Below are 20,141 nucleotides of genomic sequence, written 5' to 3' on the forward strand. Positions count from 1 at the left end.
GTCTGGATGATATCCCAAAAGTGATGTTGATTTAGCAGAAAGTCCTTCAATTTATGCAAATTGGAATTTCCAATATTGCTACTTCATAATTCCTCCCAGCTTAACCTCCCACCCCCCAAATGTCTCTGGACCTTATTGATTTATTGGATCAGATAGCTACAGAATGGTAGTGATTAGTGAAAATGTGTTGCCTAGCTTAAACAAAGTGTTTCCAATAAGACAAAATCACATTGGATACAACCCACGAATATTGGTCTGTCAGATGATATTTAGCCTACAAAACATACTGCATTTATTTGGAAGAAACAGGCCCTGGAGATAATTCATTGGAAGTGACTATCCTAGGAAGAATAGATTAATTCCATTTTGCAGTTTGTCTATTGTTTTTATATCTTTCCTTTTCTCTGAGAGCTAAAGGCAGTATACATGGAAGTCTCACCTAATTTTATTTCCATAGGAACCCTTTAATCCCACACCAAGAAACCTGTAAAGAAAAGTGGATTGAAAGAGAGTGACTGGACCAAAATCAGCATGTTCAGAAACAACATCTCTTTTAAGCAAATCATTCATAGAAGGGTACTGGGGTTTGCATAGTGGCAGCTCTATTCCAATTCTCTTGAGGAAAGTCAGCTATTGAAAATGTCTGATTTTAAATAGATATGGGCATTTCTGGATAGTGGTGGCATAATTTCAGCTAAAATCCAGTTACTGCTGAAATGAACCAGCAAGCAAGGAATGAAGGGCAAGAGGCTAAAAAATACATGGCAGAAGAAGGAGCAGGTGGGGGGAAGAATGACTTGAAAGCAGGATGGAGCAATGGCTGGAAGGAGACATCTGGAAATCTTCTTCCAGACAACCAACAAAAGAGAAGTAACATTTCAGCAACCCTGGCTCATTCCTACCAATCAGGAAAAGCTTTTGTTGTTGTTGTTCAGTTGTTAAGTCGTGTCCGACTCTTCATGACCCCATGAACCATATTGCGCCAGGCCTTCCTGTCCTTCACTGCCTCCCAGAGTTTGCTCAGTTTCATGCTCAAGGAAAAGCTTACTTAGTAGTTAACCAGACTGAAGAGGCTAAAAAGCTTGTATCATTTTTCTGATCAAATAGACACTAGTACCAGCCCTAGATCAGTGTCAATTGCATGCTTACCTCTTTGAGGTATTACCTTAGTCTAGGGGCAACTTTTCTTTTTACCTAACCTTAGCATGAGCTAGGTGTGTCATAGACCTTTGTGGAAGGAGTAAAGCCAAGTTGCACAGAGAAAGGGAGCCTTTATGTAGCTGTTGTGCTTTTGAGGTTTAATGAGATGTCTCTTTGCACCTATCCAGGAGCCATTCATTGATTAAGAATGGTAGCATATAAACAGGACTAATAAAATAATGTATCTGAATTTACCTTTACCTGATGAGAAGTTAAGATAATTATGGCTTTGAAATGCCCTTTCCAAGGAAGGAATTGTCTTTAAAATAGTTTCACATTGTAAAACTAGAATAGAACTCAATGTATTGTTACTTTTCTATTTTGATTATTAGATTGGCACCAGAGGCAATGTACAATTTAATAACAGAAATTACAGCAACAAGTAGTTTTCTTTTCCCAAGTCAAGACTATTTGCCCAGGAGATCTTTGGGCCCCTGATTCTGTCAGTTTTAGAGTATAAGATTCACTGGCAACACAACAATAACAGAAACCCCTTGGAAACTGAGATATTAAGTTTCACATCCAGGAGAAGTAAGTCAGATGTTCAAGAAGTTAAACTGTACCTTCATCAAAGGCAATGCTACTTTCGGAGGGTCCGTATGGGATATGTAAAATTGTCTCTATGGAAAATGTCAAGCTATCTGAACTGTTCATAATTTTTTTCCAGTTAGACTTATTTCTACATGCACATTAATAGTACTTATTATACTGTGTGCATTTGACTATGGGGGGAATAGTAATGCCAAAACTCAGGTATATCCTAGGCATAAGAAAAGGCTTTAGAAGTGCCTAGGAGACAGGAAATATATAAATAATTGCAAAGAAGGACTGAGAATTCACCTGGAATTCTCACAGAAGATGGACCCATCAAACAAATCATTAATTTGTAATTCCAGCAAAGAATGAGGGTGTCATTACAAGTAATTCTTGTTTAGTCAAGTATCTATAATGACCAAATGTGGTGCTTTATGCTTAGGGCAGACTACAGCTCCCATGATCTCCAGATAATATGACAGCATCAGATGGGATTATGGCTGTTGAAGGGCAACACATCTGAAAGGCACCAGGTGGGGAAAGCTGGTTTCGGACACTCTTGTATCATAGAGTATTATGCCTTTAAGGAGAGTCATTAGTTAGCAGATGCCTATTAGAAAGCTGCCCTTAATAAGTTGTGTGTGTGCGCGCGCATGCCTTTGAGTCAATGTTGACTGCCTGGACTAGTCCCTGCAATTTTCTTGGCAAGATTTCAGAAGTGGCTTGCCCTTGCCTGTTCCTTCTTAGGGCTGAGAGAGAGGGACTGGACCAAGGTCACCCAGCTGGCTTCATGCCTAAGGCAGAAAGACTCAAGGTCTCCTGGTTTCTAGCCTGATGCCTTAACCACTGCACCAACTGGCTGTCCTAATAAGTCTAATATATATTATATATATATTGACTGTACCCCTTTTTGTATTTGTCAGGATTCTTTGCTTTCCAAGGACTGGACACACCACAGCCTAGCTAATCTGTACAAAATGCTTTATTGTAGCACACACCTTCCCCAAACACCAGACTATTGCTCTTCACCCATCTAGGACTTGCAAGGTGATGTTGTCATGTACATATATCTTTAATACTCAATCCTTTAATATTTAGTTCTATAAGAACTAAAGATTCTATAAGAATCTATAAAATGCACAAAGTCTGTATAAATATATAAAGTTTGTAAAGTCTATAGAGCGGCATACAACATTTAAGCCTTTTCCAAATGTTCTTGCACTAGTTGAGAGAAGGTGCTGCTTCAGTGTGCTTCTTCCTCTCTTAGTTGCTGCTGAGCTCCCAGCAAAAGTCCAATCAGGACTCCCATCAAGATACGCTGTTCACCACAACCTGTGGACTTGGTATTGATTAACAGTCCTCTTGCCTGCTTTAGACGTCACCTCTGCTCCCCCGCCTCTAGGCCGTTTGTCATGTTCCTTACACACGTTCCTTACACACACACCTCCTCCTCCACCCTGTCTTAATGTTTGCTTTTCTAAGCTAAGATCCTGGGTGGGGTTGGGGCTGCTTGTGGATGTCAGCATGTCCTTGAAAATGCCAGGGTGTGGTTCAGTTATCACAGGCAGCTGGAAAGCTGGCCTGGATGCTTGTGAGTAGTCAGGGAAACAAGGCAAATGGGGTGAGAAGTGTTTCTGCCTGGCTGCAGTTTCCTTTCCAAAGCACAGGCAGCAACTCCAACTTCACTCCCTCACAGTATTCACTGTTTTATGTACTGTATACTAATTGCTGTGTGTACTTTGCTGTCTTCTTGTGAATAAAAGAACCCTTCTGCCGTCTGAAGTCACTTGATCATGGTCCTTGGACCCATGGGGCAGTGCTGGGCCAGCAAATGCTACAGGTTTATGAATACAAACTAAATTTGTATTAGTACTTTTTCTTCCAAGCTGGACAGGAATTTTTCAGGAAATGAAGCTTATTTTGGAATACATCTGATTGCACAAATGCATATTCTTAGCCTGAATATGGGAGATCTCTCATGTGCACTAAACGATCTACCCTCAGAAAAGGATAAGACCAGAATGCTGTTTTATCCAATTCATCTTAAAAGTTGAGTTGCTCCATAAAGGAGAAGGTCTTCCAGGCTGCTGCTTTTGGAGCCTCTGGAGAAATAAAGGTAATACGAATTATGTTAACCTAGATTTTCCATTAGATTTTCATATCATGAAACAGAAAGATGTTTTGTTGCTTGCTGTGGCAAATAGGCCTCTCAGCAAGAAAGTCAGTGAGCAGAAATTTAAGCTATTTTTTTTAACTCCAATGGTGGAATTCTTTTTTCTGACAGCATCATTATCTTTGTAATTCCTAGCCTCCTGTAAACACAATCACTTAACATCCCAGCATAATTATGGAAAAGCATTTGCTTTTTAAAATACCCTCATTAAAAGATCAAGTAATGGCAAACTTGCAAAGTAATTAATCTTTGGACTACTTAGTAACTTCAAATATAATTATGGTGCCTAGTAATCTGCAAGGATGTAATTATTCTAAGGCTGTGCTGATCAGGAATGATCCATAAAAGTGTATGGCAGCTGGTGAAGGTCTTGGTCCATCCCTTGGTCATCAGCCAAATGATTTGATTGAAATTCGGTCTGGTTTTTTATTTTGAATTTGATAATGTGGATCACATATTCCAACCCATTATGGGGATTTCTTTCTTCTTCCTTTAACATTTTTGCTAAGTTCTTGCTCAGACTAGTTTTTATTGAATTAAAAAATTAATCCATCTTCAGGATGGATTATATGCTTACTACATATGTCTTTAGCTGATGGGTGATTCTATCTTGCCAAGCGCAGGGGTTTTTCTTTCTTTCTTTGTTTTATTTTGTTTCATATTAGATACAGGAGGAATAGCTGAGCTGATACTCTCCAGATGTCTTAGATTTCAACTCTGATAAATACGAATAAGACTTCAACTCCCAGGAGTGCAAGCCAGCATGGCCAGTGGTAAAGGACTGAGGAATTTGTTGCCAAAATATTGGAAAAGTATCAGATTGGAAGAAGTACCAGAAATGGCAATAAATGAAATCTCCCACTTCATTTATTTAATATGTGAGATTACTTGATTTTCTTGTTACTCATCTCCCTTGGGGCCACTATGACATAGGGTATGTACTAATCTAGGACCCCATGACTTGCTACCAAATGTGACAGAGGTCACTTGCAATGGAAAGGATTAATGGTTCCAAGGATTTTTATTTTTTCACTGTGGAACCATCAGGGTTGCCACATTCCAAATAGTCTCACTGAAAAATATTATTCACTTTATCTCAATTGTTTGTGTACTGAAGTGTAAAAGAATGACCTGCTCTTTCAAGTCCTTCACGGGGAGGTCAGTGTGTGCCTTCTTCACAATTTTCAGTCATGAAATCCATGCACAGTCCTGTGGTCAATGGAGCCTTAAGAACCACAAAGTGGTTGTTGCCTTCCTGAGGAGCAGCAAAGGGAGAAGAACTGGTGGTGAGTGGTATTCTGAAAGTGGCGGTTTCCAGACTGAAACTCTGGGTTTGAGATAAATAAGGGGAAAGTCCTAGGGGAAAGTGAATTTTTGTTACTGGTATTTCATTAGTATGAGTAACAAGGAAAGTTGAAGGGAAAAGTGGTCTGTGTAGTGATTGAACAATATCTCTGAGGTTGAATGACCTTTTTTCAGCCTTTGAGACATTTTCCCCCTTCCCCCAATTTTCCAGGGGTGTAAATCCTATCTGAAGCTTCAAGTGCCAGTTTTTCATTGGTCAACTTTTGTTTCCTGCTGCTGCTTAGTAGCTTGCCACTGAATCCTGGTCATGGGTACATGCAGTGTTCTGGGCCAGCTAAAAAGACTATAGGGTTTAATAACTATTCTTCCAAGAAACCACATTTGTTCTTTAAAAAACCGGAGAGTATGATGATTCTATTTGCAACAGGTGTGCCCTCATGTATTAGTTATGTAATCCAGATGGTGAGGGGGAAAGTTTCATTAGATTTGCTCACACAACTGTAATTCATGACTCTCTGAAGACAGCAATGCCTGTTTTAAGTTGGCTCAACAGTGAGAAATATGAAATACTGTTCAGCACTATATACAATGAGTAACCTCACTCTACCCGCCTCTTCATGCACTGAGTTATGTGATCTAATGCATATAGGAGAGTCAACAAAATACTACCTGACCATATAATTGGACATAAAGGACTGATGTTACCAGGGCTGCAATTGGCTGTGATGCAGAAAAGACTCTTCTTTGCAGCAATACCCTGGAAATAAAACCTATGTGCTGAAAGATCCAAATTTTCCTTTCAATATTGGCATTTAGAGGGGCTTAACAATTTTTCATTCCACTGCTTTTTGTTAAACCTGCTTTCTTGCTTCTGTCTCTGCTCTGTTTTATAAATCTAGCTTCTAATCTTATTTTATATTTAAAAATCAGTAATGTTGACTGTGTAACTTTGGCTCATATTGTGGGCCATCCTGAAATTCTGGGGACTAAAATATTTTGAAGAGATAATGGTATACTTTACGGGAGCTTGAAGGTTATGGGGGCAATGGTGTATATATTATTCAGAAGGAATCCCTATAGAAATAAATGGAATCCACACCCAGGTAAGGGTGTCTACAGAATGCACCTAGGAAGAACAGTTTTACAGGAGTGGTGAGAGTCCATGATAGAGAACGGATACATCAGAAGTCTTGGCTGCAATGGGTAAACACAATACATCCTAGATTCATGTGGTTTGAGACCTGTATGGGCTAATGCTGGGCGATGAAAGTGGGTAAGTATCTTGCAGATCTATGGCCTTCCACAACATGCTCCCAGCAAACTCTAGAATGCCCTAATTTAGTCTCTCTTGCAGTAGATATGTGGTTAGGTTGTCTTCTCCTGCAACAAAACTATTTATTTGCCACATCCTATGGCATATCAGCTGTATTCTTTTCAAGGAAAACACATATATGCTCTGTTAATATCTTACTCTTACAGATAAGTTTACAGGGAAATGGTTAAGAGAGGGTACTTATGACCTCTTTCTATTTTTAAAGCATTTTGGCACACTTTGATTTATTGGAATAAATGAGGGAGGCATCTAAATTAGCTTCTGACAGAATTATTTGTGTCTCTATGAGAAAAACTATAGTGTTCAGTGTCATTGATCTGCCATATAATCAAGAATACCATAACTTAGGACAAAGATAGACAAACTACTACTTTTCAGAGGTTTTGAACTCTAATTCTTATAATATTTAATCAGAATGGCCAATGTTTTGAAGAATTATGGCCCTAATCTCAGCAGAACCTCAAGATGATCTGTCCTTTATGGGGGAAAAACAGAATATAAGTGCATAAATAAACAAAAGATGGATATTTGGAAATTCTAGTGCCCCAGTTTGCTTTACCTAATAGACATACATTGTAAGGGAATAATCGATGAATACTGTATAATTTTGAGGGAAACAAATTCATTTCTATACAATCCATCAAAAGGATTTATGTATCAGAAACCTGAAGCAAAGGATAAAGTACTGATTATTACATCTATAACTCAGAAGTCCATAAACATGGATGAGTAGGAGGACAGTTCTTGCAAACAGTAGCTTCTAATTCTTTTCCCCAAAGGGGATGGGATGGGGAGAGCTTAGCTGAAACATCTATAGTAAAGAAAGTAGTAATAGCTTTTGTTGGTCCATACTAACACCTTTTATTGGATTACAGATCAAGGGAACAAATTGTAGGCCAAAATATCTATATATGAATCTTAACCTCATTTTGTTCATTCAGCATTTGAATCATAGGAGTGTGGCATCATGCCCACGCTTGTGAAAATAGTTGTTTATATTCTGAGCAGAAACCATGAGAGAAAGTTCTTCAGAAGATACTGCTTACCAGTTTTGATTGGTGCTAGATTGAACCAAGGAAGTCTTTTTCTTTGGTGGTGCTTTTTTGTTGTACAGGTAGTCCTCATTTAGTGACTGCCTCAGACAGTGACTGTTCACAATTATGGCAGTGATGAAAAAGTAACTTTGTGACCAATGCCCGCATTTATGACCTTCACAGGTCTGTAAAGCAAGGGAAAGCTGAAGTAAGATCGTAAGCACAATTGCGGTTTTACTTAGTGATTGCTGACTTAAGAACTGAGTTGCTGGTTCCAATTGTGGTCTCCAAACAAGGACTACCTCTATAGGATTTTATCATTGTATGTCTCAAGCCAATCAATTATTCAATTTCTGCAGATAAACTCAGTATGTATCCTCTTCTATTTGGTAAATGAGCTGCAGGTACCCTGAAGGAAAGCACCATATCACAGAAGTACAAAACATCTTTGCTTTTCAATACAGGTAGAAGTCCTCTTATGGTGCTGTAGCTGGTTAGGAAGAAGACAGTAAGTCTAAATTAACAGTCAGTCCTCATTATGGGCATGTTCCCCAAAGACTGAGGAATGAGTGCTTTTTAATTAGTTTATACATGGTCTAGAATTAATGGTGAGCAATAAGGTGTCTTGATTTGCTAATGAGATCAATTATACATAGATTAGTTTAAGAAAAGGATAATGGAAAGTTTTTTAAAAAGTGGTTCTTGTTGATCCACAAGGAGATTGTGGGTGAACAATGTATGTGTGAGAGAGGGAAAAGATGATGTCTACCTCTTATCTATCATATTGGACTTTACATTATTCACAGTGTAATTTGTTCACAAATATATTGTATAATATAACATTATCTGAATGTAAGTAATGGTGCTTTTGCATGATATTATGGGAACATATACTTTTTGTAAATTTAGTGGTCAAGATATAATTAACTGATGGATTATGTTCCATCAAGTCATTTCACGTAGATTTTCTCTATGACAATCTGTCCCCAACCTGATCCTTCAGATTTTCCAACAGTACACCCACCATGTATTTGAGTCCATCTACCTTGCTGCTGGTTGCCCTTATCTTCTGTTTCCTCTTACCTTTCCTTGCATTATAGACTTTTCAAGAGAACTAGGTCTTCACATAAGGTGTCCAAAGTATGAATTTTTGCCTAGGTCATTTTTGTGCCTTGAGCGCGACTCTGGGTTGATTTGTTGATCCATTAATCTTGCATGCTTGAATGTGTGTATGCGTTTAAAAAAACCTTGCTTACATAGTGTTCCACAAACACTTTTTATAATGATAATGTCCATATAAATGAAAAAGTTGGGGCTGTTTCTCCTTGAAAGACATTTTCAGCAAGGCTCAGTCCTCTCCAGGCAGAAGTCAGTGTGTCTGATGCTCTGGCTTCCATACTGAATAAACTGCTTGAGTATCCAGTTTTGCAGAAAGAGGGTCTTATAGAAAATCAACAATAGCTGATATTTTGTGAGTCAAGAAGAAGCAGGCTCATAAAAGGAGGTGGTAGATTTAGTTCTTCCTCCTTAGCTGTATTGAAATTGTTTGGGGAATGGGAGGCTTTATGCCTATGTGGATCGGAGTTTGTGCAAGTTTGTGTGTAAATAGCCCCCAACCCACCATCCCCTAAACCTCTTCTTCTCTGATTTAGGCCAGTAATGGGATTTGGGGAGGGACAGGATTTGCATGAGTGCCCACATCTCCAATACATCCCATGAGTTGATGAATACCAATTCTGAAGTTCATAGAAATACCTTTTCCTGTTCCCTTTTCCTGTTACATTCCCTCACATTGTTCAGGAGAGCCCCTTAGTCTTCCCAAATTGCTTTTCAGCAGAAACAGGAGAGAAAAGAGAAGGGGAAACTTGAATGTGTTCAAGTTAACTTGTCTCAGGATCTAACTTCTTCCTTGCATTTTCCTGCAGGTGCAGTGTCTACTTTTCAGATCAATGATCATTTCAATGTCCTGCCATGACATTGTATATGGCTGTTGATCCATTAGTGGCAACAGGAATGAACCAACTGATTTGTCGCCCGAGTCTAACGTCGGTGGGTCTATGTTCAGCTCAGCACCATCCTCGTGGGAGGGCAGTTTCCAGCAGCACCAACAAGGAGAAAAGGACCATGCCCCTTGTCTTAGGATCCAACTCAATGTGCATAATAATTTTAAAATTTTGATTATTTATTTATTTATCCCGTATCCCTTTTATAGTATTTTTACCAATACATGGTGCTCAGAGCAATTTATTATGAGTTGATCTTTTACTCAGTTTATAGATGTCTTAGCATTCTTATTAATGCAGTATGAATCAAGATTGTGACAATGTAAATGCTAACAAAGAAAAGCAGAATTATTCTATTCTTACTTAGATCAATCTTCTCTGAAAAGTAGGAAAGTATTCCACCAAGAAATTGTGAAGAGCAGGATGAAGGAGCAGGATTGAAGCTTAAGACTGATAGAAACATTTATTTTGAATGCGTTTGGATCTACAGGACCTGATGAATTGTACTCTAGAATACTGAAGAAAATTTATGATAGTTTGTTGAATGTCTATCAATTATCACTGAGAAATTCTGAAGAAGTGAAGTGTCACATGACAGGAGAGGGCAAATAATGTCTATATATTCAAAAGGTTAGGATAAAGGGATGAAGATCTAGGGAACTACAGAATCAGTCAGTCTGACATCAATATCTGGAAGGCTGTCATAGCAGATGATAAAGCAATTATCTGTAAGCAGAGTGGAAACAACCTAGTGATCACCAGAAATCAGCAAAGATTTGTCAAGAATAAGTCTTGCCAGATTAAATTTATGTCATGTTTTGCTCAGGTAACTTCCTTAGTAGACCGTGGGAATGCTAAGAACATAATTATAATGACTTTAGCAAAGCGCTTTCTGATTAGCAAATTAGTTAAATGTCACCTGGCTGTTATGACATTTAAGTGGATACATAGCTGGATCAAAAATCATACTCAAAGAATGCTCATCAGTGGTTTCTCATCAAACTGGAGAGAGGTATTGAGTGGGATGAAACAAGATTTAATCCTGGACCTGTACTTTTAAATGTTTCTATTAATGACTTAAATGAGGAGGCTGAAAGTATGCTAAGTCAAATTTGTAAATGACTCAAAATTGAGTAGACAGAAGCAAAATTAAAAACCATTTTGACAAGTTACAGAAATGAGCTGAAAATAATAAAATGGAATTTAACAAAGACACATAAAAAGTTCCTCATGTAAGAAAGAGGTCAAATGCACAAGTATATAGGATGGAGTGTACTTGGCTTGGCAGTAAACTTGTGAAAATAAATCTTGGTACAGTAATATTAAAAAGTGAATATGAATTAGTAGTGTGATTAGGCAGAAAAGAAGAGAAATGCAATTTTAGGCTGTACCAGCTATAGTTTCTAGATAATAGAAAATGAGAGTTCCATGATTCAACATTGATCAGACCCCAACTTTCCATACTGTGTCCAGTTCTGGGCATCATATTTTACAAAAGATTCAAGCAAATGGAACAGGTTCGGAGAGGGGCAATAAACAATCAGAAGACTAGAAACTAAGTCTTGTGAAGAGAGAGAGAGAGAGAGAGAGAGAAGGTTTTGGAAATGTTTAGCTTTGAAAAGAGAAGACTGCGGTGAAGGTGTGGTAGAATATAATAAGATTGAGGAAAGAATGTTCCAGGCAGCAAGATGTAGAATAATGGATTTAAGTTGCAGGAAGGTGGATTCTGACTGAAGTGTTCAAAGGTACATTGCTATCTAAATTTCAACAATGTAATGAAAATCAGTGATGATGAGAAGTGAAGGAAAGTGGTTGGATGATGGAGTTTTGCAAGACTGAAATTGGGCCAACATCTAACCATCAGCAAGACTTAAGATGGCAGTCCCAGCAGCCCCACCCCTTTTGTATGCACAAACAAAGGGACAGGGCTTCAATCACACTGCTGTGAGCACCATCTTGGTTTCTCTTACTCCCCACCCCATGGATGCCACTATTAACAACCTGTTGTTAGGTAGATAACAACCCGTTGTTAGGTAGATAACAACCCGTTGTTAGGTAGATAACCTGTTGATCAGATAGAAGGAGCTACTGGCTGATGCTACTACAGTGAAAGGTAAGGAGAGAAATTCTTTTTTCTTTCTTTTTTTTTTTCCTTTAAAAATCTCCAGAGCAAAGCTAAACAAAAAAGAATAAAATAAACAAAAGGTGACATTCATTTTAACAACTAATACTGGTGTTAGCCTGAAACCTTGTTAGAAGCAACCATCTTTCTGCCATTTTTCTGTGAAGGTCTAGTGCTACACATCTTTAAATTTGGCTTCAAAAAATGCTATGGAGTACAGCATGAAAGAAAACTAACATTTTTTCTTTTTGATTTACTAGTAGAATTCTTTTATTAAAAAAATTAAAAAGCATCAGTGTACCTACTCAGCCCCAAGGCAGTCTGATTTTTATTCTGAGCAATATTCTTGTCACTAAATCCCTTTTTGTGAACATGTGCATTGTTTCAAAATACAGTGGTACCTCGGGATACGAACGCCTCTGCTTACGAATTTTTCGAGATACGACCAGCTCCGGCCCCAAAAATTTACCTTGACTTGCGAACTCCGCCTCGACTTATGAACTGGATCCGCGGCCATTTTCCCTGCTGCCATGCGGTCGCGGCTTCCTGTGGGCGAGATCACGGTAGCAAGGAGACATTCGGTGAGGCTTGTGGTGTGTTTTGTGGCGTTTGGAAGGTTTTTGGTGTGCTTGTCAGCATGGCTCCAAAGAAAATGCAGAGCAGGCTGGCAACTGACTTTAGACAGGTTTTTCCCCAGAACTGAGCCTGCAGCTAAGAGGCAAAGAAGAGAGGAAACCCCTGAAGGAGATCTCCCCAATGTCCCTTTGGAGGGGGACTCTCCCTCCAAACAATAACTGCCTCCCCACCCCATTCTCCCTCTTCATACTGTGCTTTTTTTCATGTTTTTGAGGTTTAAAAATAAAATGCATATGTTTCAGAACTGTTTAGCCATATTTACATTGAACCTTATGGGGGAAATTTACCTTGGGGTGCGACCAAATTCGGAGGGCGGATTAGCTGTATTTACATTGAATCTTATGGGGAAATTTACCTCGGGGTGCGACCAAATTCGGAGGGCGGATTAGCTGTATTTACATTGAACCTTATGGGGGAAATTTACCTTGGGGTGCGACCAAATTCGGAGGGCGGATTAGCTGTATTTACATTGAATCTTATGGGGAAATTTACCTCGGGGTGCGACCAAATTCGGAGGGCGGAACGGATTAACCGTATTTACATTGAACCTTATGGGAAACTTTACCTCGACTTGCGACCAAATCGAGTTGCGACCAGAGTCATGGAACGGATTAAATTCGTAACACGAGGTACCACTGTACATCAGAAACATATACGTATTTCACACTCATCACTTCTGTTCAAACAGATTCACTGTTGTGCACAGTGTATAAAGTGAGGAGAGCTAATCCACTTGGTCTCTTGCTTGTAGCAAGAGGTGGGGTGGGGAGAGCAACCATCTTAAATGTTCTCTTCTCCCTAATGTTTAAGCTGTTTAAAAGGGGCAGACTAGATTCTTTCATCTAATATGTATGTCAGAAGAATTCTTAGTTGCATCTCCCTCCTGGGTTAGTCTTCCACATGCAGAGAGTTTGGGGCGAGAAGGTGTGTTGTTCACTTAGAAGGAGACAATGACACCAGAGGTGAACTGGCTATACATTATCAAAATCAGCTTGGACTTTACTTTGATCTGAAATAAAAAGGAACATAACATCTTGCAAGGAATGTACCATTACTCCCCATAATATGGGTAGGTTCAACTTTTGGTAAGTACCAACTTCCTCACAGTGGGGGCAGCTTTTGGTGGCTGGAGCCATTCTTAATGTTTTGATTTTGGGAGACTGGAGGATGAAGCAGGGGGAATGATTATCCAAAATGAGGAGGGCTGCATTGTGCGAGGGAATAGGACTGTCCCACTTTTTTCTTGGATTGCTTTTAGGGTGGGTGCTTGGGATATTTCTTTAGTTTTGTTTTTCTGTGTTTTCAACTTCACTTATACAGCTGAAATTCAATGGCATAGTCAGAAGAATGCTGGGGGCTACCTGATCCGCTAGTAATGCACATAATACTTTTTCCTTCTACTATATCTTGAGGGGATGGAGAAGAAATTAGGTTTGCATTTAATATAAATTTACCCCATTTATATTTGCTGAACTTATAGGCCAACTGGACTGCAGTCCACACATTCTCAAAATTTACCTCCTCAATTTGAAAAAGTACACATATATTACAGAAAGTTGTACACAATTATAGCAAAGAAAATGGCTCCCAAAAATGTTTATGTTAGAAAAAATGCATTTAAAAAAATATAATAGGAGGACTAAGCCAAAAAATGCATACCTTCATATATAGTCATGTACCATATGGGATGAGCTTTTTGGATTAGGGGGATGTTATTTGGGGAACTCAGAATCTTGATGTCTTCACACTTTTTTCCAAAATAGAATTGCCTGCAGTTTTCATCTGGATTCCCTATTTTCCATACATCACTGCAATAATGACTTTTTCCCTCTCTTCTGAATTGGTTTTAGATAAAAATAATTTCTTAAATGTACTTCTTACTGTGAAAAACTGTGCAAGGATGATGAATGTGAGGCCAGTTTGTGAATGGGGGCTCACCAGCTATAGATACTAGGGGGAGAGGGAAAAATGGACATTATTTGGTGGTTCAAAAACCCCAAGACATCCTGTTTCCATCATATTGCCTTTCCTGGTGTTCCTCAGGTGCCAAGTTAGTTGAGAAAGATCAGCATGATTAATGCCACCAGCAATACATGAGCACACCATTTCTTGGGTCTTTCTCAAGAGTTCTCTCTTATGTGGGATTGAGCTATAGCCCTTGTGGAGTGTGACTTAAGTTTCTCACTTCTCTCACTGTGGCCAGACCATTCTGAGCAGAACCTTCTTCAGTGCTTTCTTCTACATTCAACAGTGTCATAATCTATGGCCACAAGATTAATTTTTTATCAAACTATTCTTTTTTAATAAGGGGGTTCTGTTAATTGCCCCAAATTTAACAAAGGTCCCAACAAATCCCCTCTAGCACACCTTTTTTTGGGGGGGGGGAATAAAACAACATTGATTACTGTGTTATGGGAGGGATGAGAAGTGACCTATAAGTTAAAGCTATTCGCCTGTAGGTGTTTACTTGGAGTAAGTCCTCTGTGTGTGTATGTGTGTGTGTGCTGTATGTGTGTTTATGGTTGTAGCCTAAAGGAGTTATTCTAATGTTAAATTCCCTTTTATGCATCTCCTTCTATTAAGGCTGTAACAGGTTACATCTCTGCTAAATTAAGGCAGAGTATGCTGTATGCAGTATTAGTATTATGTAGTACTAATGAATTACAGAGGTGCCCGAGCGAGTGGGGGGCAAATGGCAAAATGAATGTTGCCCCTTTGCAATGTAAGTCCTGTTCTTTTTGTACATGCACATCACATGCACATACAAAAGGGGTGGAGCTTGTGTCACAATGGTATGACACATGCTTTACGTTTTGACAAAATAGATTCTGTGAACACCTCTGGTGAGATACATCCAGCATAAATGTAAAAGTCAGTTAGCAATCTGGAAAAGCAGTGGAAAAGCTGGAGATGGACTGTCTTTAAAATGTTTTTGACTGGTTAACTCTAGCAGTCTGCATTGAATTAATCATAGGGTGGAGCATTATCTGCAGTGGCATAAACCCTACTTCCAGAAGGGATGTTCAGGCACTTGTGCCAAATTTGTCTCTATATAAATACCCATCCACACCTACTATTTTAGGGAAAGTGTCATGTCAGACTTGCTCCATATGTTGTGTCCAGGGATGTCATGCTACTGACTGAAGGGCATCTGCCAGAAGAAAGATGCCAATTCTCATTCCATCTCATTTACGCAACCAGAATATCCTTCTGTTATGTTAGGCAGAGCTTTCTCTGGGCTTCTGGAGCTGAGCTCTAGGCCAAGGCTGCTGGAAGTAATCAGGCCTTTGTTGTCAGGTAACTGGAAATGTCATATTATGGCAAGGAAAAAATAGCCAAGTTAATTTACTTATTAGCAGCCATGCCCTATCTACCACCTAAGTACTTCCTTAATATTTCTTTTTGGATTTTACAGAATCATCTTGGAAACATTCTTTCTCTACCAATAACTTGTTCCCAGTGAATTTTTGTGTTGGTACCTTTTGGGACATCTTGATGGTGCGGGGGTGGGAGGGAGTCTTGAGAAATTGTGAAGATCATAGAACCATTAACTTACCCAAATACAAATGAATACATGGCAGAGGGAGTAGAATTGCCCTTGCCATTCCCAATCAAAACCTCCTTATGAAGACACAAGCCAATTATATGTAGGAAGCAGAATGGGCTAGAAGACATATTTCTACCCCATCATCATATCTGCCTAGTCTCCTATAGCTATTAGATGGCATGAATTGTCCTTTTGATGGCATAAAGTGGCCTATTTGGCACTGAGTAAACATTACAGGGATAGAATAAACAATATTGTAAAACCATTGCTATAATGGGAGAAGCAACTGAGAAAAGTTCTTTGATTTTAGTAACTTACAATAATTGTTTTTTTCCAAATGGGAGTTGGATCATCAGTACTTTTAATAAAACAAAGCAAACTTGCTTGTCATTCACTTCCAATAAAGGGGAACTTCATCAAATAAGAATCATGTAGAAAATACCTAAAACTGAATATTGTGGTGTGTGTATGTGTAGAGGTGGTGCTTCCGAAAGTGGTATTACAGGACCCTGGTATCTCACCCGTCAGTAGATGGGCAGACTGCTGTGGTTCTGCACAAACGGCAGCTTTCAGGTAGCCTTCAAAGGTAGCCATAAACATAAAGTGCATTTCAGTAATCCATCCAAAAGGTGATGAGGATATGGGTGGACATTGCCAAGTCATCAGGGTCCAGAAAGGGCCATTAATGGTGTACCAGGCAAAGCTGGGCAAAGGATCCCCTTTAGTAGCTATGAGTCTAGGAGGATCCTCAAGTCATGGATTTGCTCCAACAGGTAAAGTATCTCCATATTCAATGTTATCACTGGAGTGCAAAGTGTCAGGTATTTGCTTCACAAACAGCATCTTTATTTTGCAGAGATTCCATCTAAACTTGTTTCTTCCCATTTTCCCATCTAGACCTTAACAGTGCTGTGTGGAATCCATCTGGATCCATCAGGCTCCTGGAATGCCATCTTAATTCATCCTCCCACCCTAAAGAAGCTCTTAGCAGCATAGTCTCATAGGAACCAGGGAGTGATCCGACTATGGCAGACGGTGAAATGGTGGATTAAAAAGGAATAGCTCTTAAATATCTCATCTTCCTTCCTCAGGAATATATCTAACTAATCCTATGATTCCTGAAATACCCTCTAAGGAACCATAGAACTCCACCTTAGAATCTATAGTATTTATGTGCATATCCTTCGCTATACATTGTTGGTTTGTATTTTATTTAATGCATGCATACATATACTTATTTTTAGTTAAAATCTGGTTTGCAAAATTTTGAAAAGCATGGCTTTCAGCATGCATATGTTTTGAGTTTTTATAGATACAAGAGGTTGGAAATTGGCATATCGGTCTAAAATTCTTGATGGTTTATATTTCTCATCCATTCCTTGATGAGAGAATCCTCAGTACATTTCCTTGAGTTTCATAATGGGAGACCCATGGAATAAGAATTCCGTAAAGCTAAGTTGCACACTGTTGAGAATTTGGCTGCCCTTGATGATGGCATTGTTTCACTGTCACTGCATTTACTCCCAATGAGCCAAGAGAACTACCTTGACTTTTAGCTGCAATATTAACAGTGGCAAAGTGTTCACTTCAAAGTGTTTTTCCACTCCCATTCATTTGTTCACTGATAAGCAAGGTGCTATCGTTCTCCATTGGGTACTGTCTTCAAGGCTATTTTCGTCCTGCACAGGAGGCAACGCATGATGAGATGTCAGCATGTGTGAGCAGAGATAGTGTGTCTTGTCATGTGCTGATAGGCTGAACTCAGCTGTAAAAATGATGCCTTTGTCTTTATCACTGTCACAGTCTTATTTAACAAGCAGTGACTCTGGTTCATCACAAAGGAAGCTGTCATCCCCAGGTCTTCGGTGTCCTTTCATCATTGGTGTAAGGAGTGACATCAAGCAGAAATTAACTCTAGATAGACTGTAATCCTGCATATATATCCATATACCTACCAGGGTGTGTATGTGCAATGTGTATATGTGTGTCTTGCATATAACTTTTAGGATGCTTTGCTTTGACGATGCTTAGAGCAAAAGACGTGCCTGAAGGTACTTCGTAAAATAATTGCCTCCCCAACTTCTAAAAAAGCAAAGCTTTTGCATTTACTTCCCTTTTTATTTCTTCTGAGGCTCTGTCTAGCACATCTCATAGCAGCACACACTATTGAGTGAGCTGGAGAAAGCTTCAGAAGTGACACAAAAAGGGTTCATGAGGCAAATTGTGTCATCACTGTGTCTTATTGAGGTGAATCGTGTCATTACTGTGACAGCAAACTCCTCTTGCAGCAGCCTTGCCCAGGGCTACTATCTTATATACCTGCATGGTATACAAATATTTATCTAGATTAATACTGGGATGAAAAATTATTTTGCCTTTTTTTTTCTGGTCACCTTCCATGAATTAGGTGGATAAAGAATTGCTTTTTCTTCAAAGGAAAAGACCAAATCAGTGAATTTCTCACTGCTGCAGTAGAAGCTGTATGTACTTTTCTTTTTTTTTAATATTGTTTTATTGTATTTTAAGATGCAAGTAATACATTGTATTATTTGGGTACAGTGGTATTTATACAATATTAACTAGAGATAGTTAACACTATGACGATTTAGATAACTTAAGCCTTTAAGAATAAGGAAAAAAAAGTTTATATCAATATAGACTATGGTTTTTGAAATGTTAATGAACATAAGGTTGCTTGTATTGTACATTTAGAGCTGAGGGTGCGATTTAGAGCTGAGGGTGCGATAGACGATTGCAAAATGCATTAAATTATTTTATAATACAAAAATTTATACTTTAGCTTAATCTTTAATACTAAGGTCTCCACTGTGTTACTTGTTGTTTAGAAATATTAGAGAAAAATAAAAATAAAGCAGAAAGAAAAAAGTAAAAAGATTAAAGAGCACGGCCACACAGCCCGGAAGACCCACACCAGCCATTAAAGAAGCTCCTTGAAAAAGTAGATAGGTGTTTGGTTTCTAACTTCCCCCTTCTTTAAACCTCAACCAATTTGCAGTATTTATAAGCACTTAACCCCTGCACCCACCCCTTGAAAACCATACTGGAAGTGTTCATATTTGCCTTGCTGAATGATATATCATATATATGGTAATCATTCTTGCTTGAATTTGATTAAACTTCCATTATGAATATGTGCTGTTAGTTTTGCCGTTGCTGCATATTCTCCAAGTTTAAGGTCCCGCTCAAATGTCATTGGTATTGTGTCTTCCAACGTTGGGCAAAATTGATTCTCGCTGCTGTGAGCATGTATCTCAGTAAATTATATTTCTTGGTGATATATTCTGGAATTATACCTAGTAAAAACAATAGTGATTTCATTTCACATTTAATTTCCAAATGGTTCTGCATTGTACTGTGCCTGTCTTTCCAGTTTTGAGTTTTGTACATGTCCACCACATGTGGTAAAATATTCCTTCTGTTTCGTGGCATTTCCAACATTTGTGATTGTATGAGTTATCTGTGTGCACTTTCCTGAGTTATCGAGTGACTGTGTTTCGCTGCACTGTCGCCTCACCAGGCATCTGCCAGCTGCTGGGTTTCCTGGGCCTTGGTGTAACTGCAGTGGAAGAAATCAGGAGGAAATTCTTCCCGTGGAGCTTTTCAAAACATCTGCAGATATGCAGCACATGTAGGCAGCCAAGAAAGTTGAAGAGCAATGCAAAGCCATGCAATATCCTCCTCTTCATCTACAATCTTATCTACTACCGCATCAATAAAGCAAGCTCAAAAGTTACTTTACAAGCAATTCCGATGCACTTTGTGCAGTAGAAGAACAAAACTCTTTCTTTCACAGGGGAAGAATACTTTAGGAAGCTGATGGACATTAATCCAGAGTGTTAGCAGCATTCAGTGGGAGCTCTGCTCTAGCAAAAATATTTGCTTCTGCGGAAGGAGAACCAACTGGTTAATACCAACCTCCCATGCCTCTGAAAGCCTGGTCCAGAAGGCTAAAATAAATATTTCCTTTAATATGGAGGCTGAAATTTGTGACTGTTTGTTTTTCATTATTAAGAACAGGGAACCTGATCTTAACTGAAGCTTTAATGTTTGGAATAGAAAATTTAACCTTTGTCTCCCCTTCATGAGCGCGTCCCTTATTCATGAGAGGTTTTTTCAATGCATAAATACAAAATGCCCATAATGCAATTTGGAACAACAGAAAGGAAATTTGAGGCTCAAAGGATGATACAGAATAAATGGGAATATAATGCAAAAGGCTGTGTAAGGCAGGTA

General features: G+C 38.8%; 1 protein-coding gene across 4 annotated transcripts in view; it reads right to left on the minus strand.

The window, feature by feature from the left end:
• Positions 1 to 20,141, minus strand: part of KCNH7 (potassium voltage-gated channel subfamily H member 7) — a 363,576-nt gene that overhangs the window by 321,678 nt on the left and 21,757 nt on the right. Inside the window, exon 2 of one of the 4 annotated variants that reach the window (XM_088146651.1) lies at positions 12,174 to 12,250. The exons of the other annotated variants lie outside the window; for them this stretch is intronic. The gene's annotated coding sequence lies outside the window, so the exon portion shown is untranslated. The remainder of the gene's footprint in view (positions 1 to 12,173; positions 12,251 to 20,141) is intronic. 4 annotated transcript variants of the gene reach the window in all.

Source organism: Python bivittatus, unplaced genomic scaffold, assembly GCF_059951505.1.
Source record: "Python bivittatus isolate LINGU-HERP-01145 unplaced genomic scaffold, Pbiv_v1 ctg000480_np1212, whole genome shotgun sequence".
NCBI classification, from domain to species: Eukaryota; Metazoa; Chordata; class Lepidosauria; order Squamata; family Pythonidae; genus Python; species Python bivittatus.